Raw genomic sequence first — 8,730 nt, forward strand, 5'->3', positions numbered from 1 at the left:
AACACTGTGAGTCTATCATACCAAGCCTTGGGGGCTTGTTTCAGCCCATAGAGGGCTTTCCTCAACTTATACACATGCTTTGGAAGATTTGGGTCTATAAACCCTTTAGGTTGTTCAACATACACTTCCTCATTTAAGTAACCATTCAAGAAGGCACTTTTTACATCCATTTGGAACAATTTAAACTTCAGAATACATGCCCCTTCAAGCAATAGTCTAATGGACTCCAGGCGAGCTACAAGGGAAAATGTTTCATCAAAGTCAACTCCTTCAACTTGAGTGTATCCTTGTGCTACCAATCTAGCTTTATTTTTAGTAACCACCCCTTGTTCATCAGATTTATTCTTGTAAACCCACTTTGTTCCAATAATATTTAATCCTTCAGGTCTTGGAACCAGTTCCCATACTTCATTTCTCTTGAATTGGCCTACCTCTTCCTGCATGGTGTTGATCTAGAATTCATCAGTTAAGGCTTCTTTGACATTACCGGGATCAATCTTGGACACAAAACAACCATTTGAGATCACTTCCCTTGATCTAGTTGTGACGCTTTTATTTGGGTCTCCTATAATGAGATCTTTAGGATGATCCTTCTGAATTCTGATAGAGGGTCCCTTATTAATTTTGTCAGCGTCAGGTTCAGCTTGAGTGAGTTCACTCTCATTACTTTTGTCTGGGAAATCAGCTGGGGCATCATTTAGAGACGTCTCAACATCGTCTGTGACATGAGTATGTTGATCATCAACCACAACATTGATAGATTCCATCATTACTTTTGTTCTGGAATTAAAGACCCTAAAAGCTCTCTTGTTTGTTGAGTACCCCAGAAATATGCCTTCATCACTCTTGGGATCATTCCAGTTTGGAGTTCAAGAACACTGCTTCAATCTTCAACTTAGAGATGGTTTCCAAGTGTTCTGTCTTCTCATCCTCGAGTCGTGTTATCAATTTCTTCTGATTTTCCACTTGTTGACACACTTCTTCACTTTTGTAACACAACTTTCTATAGGTAGTGGCTAACTCATCAAAGGTTACTTCGTCATCACTTGAGTCTTCATTAGAACCCCATCTTCCAGTCAAGGCAGTCACAAGATTGGCAGACTCTCCTTCTGTTTCACTTTCATCAGACCAAGTAGCAGCAAGACTCTTCTTATGTTTCTTAAGGTAGGTCCCACATTCAGCTCTAATGTGTCCATACCCATCATATTCATGGCACGGAACTCCTTTTCCTTGTTTGGACTTTTCATCAAATATTTTTCTTCTTCCAGCATCATTGGACCTACTGATGTCAAATGAGTTATTCTTGACATTAGACATAGACCTTACATCCATCTTTTTCAAGAGTTTGTTAAATTGTCTCCCCGGTAATGCTACATCATTTTCCAGATCTTCATCAGTATCTTGACCAATTTCTTCCTCTTTCTCTTCAGTGTTTGACATGAAGGCTATGCTTGTGACTTTCTTTTCAGATCCATCACTCATTCCCAACTCAAATGTTTGGAGGGATCCAATTATCTCCTCTACTCTCATATTGCAGATGTCTTGAGATTCTTCTATGGCTGTCACTTTCATGGCAAATCTCTTGGAAAGTGACCTGAGAATTTTGCTCACTAGCTTTTCATCTGACATCTTCTCACCCAGGGCTCCTGAGGCATTAGCAATTTCAAGGATGTTCATATGAAAGTCATGAATATTTTCATCTTCTTTCATCCTCAAATTTTCAAACTTGGTAGTAAGCAGCTGCAATCTAGACATGTTTACTCTAGAGGTACCTTCATGAGTGGTTTTGAAAATATTCTAAGCATCTTTAGCCACCTCACAGTTGTTCACCAGTCCGAAGATGTTCTTATCAACCCCATTGAATATAGAATTCAATGCTTTGGAGTTTCCAAGGGCTAGTTCATCCTCCTCCTTGGTCCATTGTTCCTCAGCCTTTTAATCAGTTGTAACTTCTCCTTCCTTAGTAATAATTAGATGTTCCCAGCCTGTTAGAACAACCTTCCAAGCCTTATTATCCAAAGATTTCAGGAAGGCTACCATTTGAGGTTTCCAGTAGTCATAGTTAGATCCATCCAAAATTGGTGGTCTGTGAACTGATCCTTCGTCTCTATCCATTGTACCAAAAAGTAACGTCCCAAGATCTCACCCAGAACCAGAGCAGGATGCCTGCTCTGATACCAATTGAAATTTTGGTATCAGATATGAGATGTCGAAGGTAATGTCACGACACTAATATCTGAATAATGTAAATAGGATAAAAGATAAGGTATAATAGTACAAGTGACACAAGCAATTGTTAACCCAGTTCGGTGCAAACTCACCTATGTCTAGGGGCTACCAAGCCAGGAAGGAAATCCACTAAACAAAATTAGTTCAAAGACTCTCAGTAAACAACTTCAAGTTATAGTCTTTTCACCTAATCTCTACCCGTGTGACTTCTATCTAAGAACTCTTAGATAAGAGATCCTACTCACTCCCCCTCAATCACAACAGTGATGTAAAAACAAATATTACAAAGAAAGAAGACACTCTTCAAGAACACATACTTGATCTTGCTTAAACGCTTCAACCAAGTAAACACACACACATGCTTCAAAGCTTATAGTGGACAAATTAATACTCAAAAGTCTCTCCAATTCAGTCATCAATAGATGAATGAATGGCTCACAATACACACGCTCACACAAGACTAAAACTCTTATTCTCTCTCACTATTTCGTTCATTATTTCTTGTGTGTTAAAACCAGGTTTTCCATGCCCTTTATATAGAAGTGTTTGACTGGGCTTGGACATCATAAAACCCTAAATCTATTTTCCTTTCGTATCTTCTTGTGACAGCTGATCATATCTTATTGGAAAATAAATCAATCTGGTTTTAATTACTGATTGAATGGCGCGTTCAATCTTTACATAAATCACACATAGATTAGCCTAAAAAGCACAATCACAAAATACATAACATTCAGACTGAATGTTCTGTATACAGATGCCTTGACATCGGGTCTGACATCTCAACAAAATCCTGCACAACCATATTTTAAACACCCTGCAGGAACCTGTTATCTCATGTCAAGAAAACAGTTGTGAGAACTTGTGAAAACTCTAGGTTTTACCAAAATTGATGCCAACACATAGAACCAACATTCATGTCATAGACCAATGATATCTCTAGATCCTAAGGCTAGTTGATTGCAAAATCAACATGAGTATGGATGAGATTAGGTCCACTCTTTTGCATATTCTTCTTGTGTGTTATATGTTTTAGGAGCATAGTGCATTATACTATGTCTCTAACATGCATTAACACAAAAAAATGTATTGCCCGACCTCAAATAGTTGTGACTTCTACATAAGTCCAAGTACGATTTCTTAACATAACGCTAAATTTGTGACACAAAAGGCATAGCATTCTAGTAAATGAGATTGTAAGTCTCCCCTCTTTCATGGTATTATGTGGAAACTTGGCTTTTTTACCATCCTTTGGAAGATGTCTTGGTTCAAGGATCCATGCTTGTGATAAGTGGGTTGAGTATTCTCCAAAGAATGACTTAAACAAAACCAAAGCAAAAGCAATACTAACTTCTAATCCACTAACAACTAACATTTAATTTCAAGCCATTTACTTTTATGCACTTTAATTTTAAGCCTTTATTCATTTGCCATTATTCATACCATTCAATTTGTTTACTTTAATGTCATTTTCACTTTGCTCACTTGAGCCATACTTTGTGAATAGATTGTATTTGTATATACTCGTTTGTGTTTGTGGTCTTTTGAACTTAATGTACATAATAAGAACAAAAACCCTAAAAAACATTTTGTGTGGACTGTTGGATTTGATCTGAGACATTGGACTTATAAATAGGCAACACTCCCTATACAAAAGGACATGGCCAATGCCAACATTCATGAAACCAAGTGCTTATGAAGAAAACTTTCATCTGACGCAAATATTGAAGATCCATTTGAGTTCATCTACAACATGATCATATTGAAGCTGTTATTTTGAACCTGTGTTTAATCCCATCTTTGAAGTCATCTGATACATGGGGAATCTTGAAAAAGATCATGAAGTTGCTAAGCTTGGATGTGGCTATCTTTATTTGATGCCTTTCTCTTCATCTTGCTATTTGTGTACTGATATTGCTTGATTCTAAAGCCCAAGGGAAGTTTGGGTTTCTATATGAAATTCTTGTCTTTTGAATTGCAGCCCATTGGTCAGATCTTTTCAACTCCCAACTTTTAAATTTGTGCTTAGGATTAGTATCTTCATCTCCTCCCCATTTCTTTAATTTCCAAAATCTCTCCCTCCTTTTAAAATCTTATTTGCTTGTGATTTCTAAACATAGACTCTTTGTGAAATTAGAAACTTTGGCCTTATGACATTGCATTTTCAAACTCATTTTCTTAAACAAACTTGTAAATAAACTTAATTATGCTTAACTTAAAATTTCAAAAGCCAAAAAGAACTAACACCCATCCAAACCATTTTTAGGCCCTTTGTGCCTTTGTTAAACTTAAAATTTTGTTAAACATAATTCACTCACTTTGAAATTGATACCACGAACTACGAGGTTTTGATCCCTCATTTTATGTTGGTACGTAGGCACAAGTCTGAAGGTCTTGTCAAACACAAAAATATAATTAATGAATTCTTTTCTCATCCCCCCATTCTATTTATTGCAAACATCATTTTGTGAAGTTCACATTTAGACCTTGATTGCATAGTTGACTGATGTTGATCAGGTTTGTAGTCAATCCTTTAACAAGCAGCACATTATCAAGGTTAGAAACTCCAGGGCAGTTCAGCTTTCCAATCCCCTTGATTTCACCCTTTGCTCCATCACCAAAAGTTACATAGCTGGTGACATGAGATTGAATGTCAACCAGCAGGTTTTTGCTTCCAGTCATGTGTCTGGAGCATCCACTGTCAAAGTACCAATCTTCTTTGGCTGAGACTCTGAAGGAAGTGTGAGCTATCAAGTTAGTAGCACCAGCCCTAGGAACCCACTGTTTTCTGTTAGAAGGGATGTGTTGTTTGGGTTTAGGTTGATGAGTAGGACTAGGATAACCATACAGCCTAAAGCAGTATTGTTTTATGTGACCAAATTTCCCACAATAATTACATCTCCATCTTTGGTGTTTCCCTTTATGTTGTCTTTCCTTGTGATGTTGAGACATCTGATGTGACATCTTTGGTTTGCTACCTATGGGACTACAATCAGGAGAGGATTCATTAAACCCTAGGACAGTCATGTCTCCTGCCATCTTTCCAGCCTAGAGAATTTTGTCTAAGGTGTTAGATCCACTATTTAGCATTCTGACATGCTTCGTCATCTCATCTAGTTTGGAATTCAAGAACACGACTTCGATCTTTAACTTAGAAATGGTTTCTAAGTGTTCTGTCTTCTTAGCCTCTAGTTGGGTTATCAGTTTCTTCTGATTCTCCACTTGTTGACACACTTCTTCACTTCTGAAACATAACTCCCTGTAAGAAGTAGCTAATTCATCAAAGGTTAATTCATCATCACTGGAGTCTTCATCAGGATCCCATCTCCCAGTCAAGGCAGTCACAAGATAGAAAGACTCTCCTTCAGTTTCACTTTCAGAATTATCATCAGACCAAGTAGCAGCAAGACTCTTCTTCTATTTCTTGAGATAGGTCCCACATTCAGCTCTAATGTGAGCATACCCTTCACATTCATGGCATTGAATTCCTTTGCCCTGTTTGGATTTTACCTCATATTTTGTTCTTCTTCCAGCATCATTGGCCTACTGATGTCAAATGAGTTATTCTTGACATTAGACTTTGACCTCACATCCATCCTCTTCAGGATTTTGTTGAATTGTCTTCCAAGTAACGCTAAATCATTTGCCATACGTTCATCAATATCTTGACTTCTTTCTTCCTTTTTATCTTCAGTGTTTGACACAAAGGCTATGCTTTTGACTTTCTTTTCAGATCCATCACTCACTCCTAACTCCAATATTTGGAGGGATCCAATTATCTCATCCACTCTCATCTTGCAGATATCTTGAGATTCTTCTTTGGCTGTCACTTTCATGGCAAATCTCTTAGGAAGTAATCTGAGAATTTTCCTCACAAGCTTTTCATTTGACATCTTCTTAGCATGAATCATAGCTCTAGAATATTCTTGAAGAGTTCTATTTTTCCTTTCTACCACACCATTTTGATGAGGGGTAATGGGAGAAGAGAACTCATGACCAATCCCTTCAGATGAACAGAATTCAGCAAATTTACTGTTCTCAAATTCTTTCCCATGATCACTTCTGATTCTGATAACATGACTCTCTCTTTCTCTTTGAAGTTTTGGCAAAGGTCTTTGAACACATCAAACACATCAGATTCTTCCCTTATAAAAATTACCCAGGTATATCTGGAGAAGTCGTCCACCACAACATAAGCATACCTTTTCCCACCAAGACTTTCCACCTGCATAGGTCCCATCAAGTCCATGTGTAGAAGTTCGATCACTTTAGATGTGGTGTCATGTTTGATCTTCTGATGTGACATCTTTGTCTGCTTTCCAATATGACATTCACCACATACTCTTCCTTCTCCAATCTTTAAGTTTGGGATTCCTCTAACAACTTCAATAGATATGATCCTCTTCATTCCTTTAAGATGCAGATGACCCAGTTTTTGATGCCGTAGTTTCACTTCTTCTTCTTTAGATAGAGGACATATTTATGAATAGCTAGTTTCTTAAGTAATCCACATATAGCAGTTGTCCTTAGACCTGACTCCTCTCATGATCACCTTATTTTTTGCATTAGTAATCAGGCATTCAGCTTTTGTGAAGTTCACATTTAGACCTTGATCGCATAGTTGACTGATGCTGATCAGTTTTGTAGTCAATCCTTTAAAAAGAAGCACATTATCAAGGTTAGGAACTCCAGGGCAGTTCAGCTTTCCAATCCCCTTGATTTCACTCTTTGCTCCATCACCAAAAGTTACATATATGGTGACATGAGATTGAAGGTACCCACTAGGTTTTTGCTTCCAGTCATGTGTCTGGAGCATCCACTGTCAAAGTACCTATCTTCTTTGGTTGAGACTCTCAAGGAAGTGTGAGCTATCAAGTTAGTAGCACGAACCCTAGGAACCCACTGTTTTCTATTAGCAGGGATGTGTGGTTTTTTTAGGTTGATGAGTAGGACTAGGATAACCATACAACCTAAAGCATAATGGTTTTATGTGACAAAATTTCCCACAGTAATGATATCCCCATCTTTGGTGTTTTCCTTTATGTTGTCTTTCCTTGTGATGTTGAGACACCTGATGTGACATCTTTGGTTTGCTACAAGTGGGACTACAATCAGGAGAGGATTCATTGAACCCAAGGTCAGTCATGTCTCCTGCCATCTTTCCAGCATGGAGAATTTTGTCTAAGGTGTCAGATCCACTGTTTAGCATTCTGACATACTTCGTCATCTCATCCAGTTTGGAATTCAGGAACACAACTTCGATCTTCAAATTAGAAATGGTTTCTAAATGTTCTGTCTTCTTAGCCTCTAGTTGGGTTATTAGTTTCTTCTGTTTCTCCACTTGTTGACACATGTAGCACCTCAAATTTGCACCTCCCATTTTGTACATTCATTTTCATATTAGGTCATTAACATTACATAGTCCACTGCATAGCATTGCATTGTCCTTTGCCCAAGTGCAAGTCATCAGACAAAATTAGGTCAAGATGATTAGGAGGATCAGTCAAACAAGCAAGAAAGTGCATTTCTCAAGGAGGCAAGGCCCTAGGGTTGGTCCAACATGTTCACATGACCTAGGGGTCCTTTTGAAGTGTTTTGGTCAAGGATTGGGTGCTCAGAAGTCATCAGTCATTGTTCAGTCCACCAGAAACCCTAGAAAGTCAACTGTGGTCAACTATGCCTGATTTTATGGATTTGAAGGTGGGAGATGGTTTGAAAGGCTTCATTCATGTTCATATAAGTCTCATTTGTAATTTCAAAGATCAAGATTGAAGAATTTGAAGTCAGACAGAAAGTTTCCTAAAATGGCAGTTGACCTGTAATTGGAAACTGCCAAAAATAGAAAGTTTTTCTCCTCAAATTTACATCATCATGCAAACTTCAAATGAAATTTTGTCCAACATGAAAGTTGAAGATCATGCTCTCACCTTTCCAAAAAGTCCAAGAACACTCATTTCTCATTTGTGGTTGGCAAGTTATGATCAAATCATTTTCAGAAATTTTTGAACTTCAAAGTGGCATATCTTCCAAACCATTTGGCCAAATTGGGTGAGGTTTCTTGCTACAAGTCACATTTGATATGCTCTATCCAAATCCTTCATCACAATTTACCAAAAATCATCCAATCAAAATGGCCTTTTTTCAAGTGGTTTGAATTAAAAAGGAGAGAGTTGAAAAATGGACTTTCAAATTAACCATTTCCTACACATTCTACCAATTGAAAATGTTCAGAAACCATATTTGGGATGTGTTTAGGCCCAATTTTGGCACTGTAGCATGCACCCCATGCATTATTGAGTGGTTTTTAGCAAATTGTCAAAACACCTTCATTGGAGCTAATTTCACTTACCACTTCATTAACCATGTTTAAGCATTGATAATCAGAAGTATATATTGCACATTTCAGACTGAAAAACCCTAGCCACACTTCGCAAAACTCAGATTCAAACCTTTTCTCTCAAACACTCTCAATTCTTCATCTGAATTTTTTCTGAAAATCTG

Source organism: Lathyrus oleraceus, chromosome 4, assembly GCF_024323335.1.
Source record: "Lathyrus oleraceus cultivar Zhongwan6 chromosome 4, CAAS_Psat_ZW6_1.0, whole genome shotgun sequence".
Classification (NCBI taxonomy): Eukaryota; Viridiplantae; Streptophyta; class Magnoliopsida; order Fabales; family Fabaceae; genus Lathyrus; species Lathyrus oleraceus.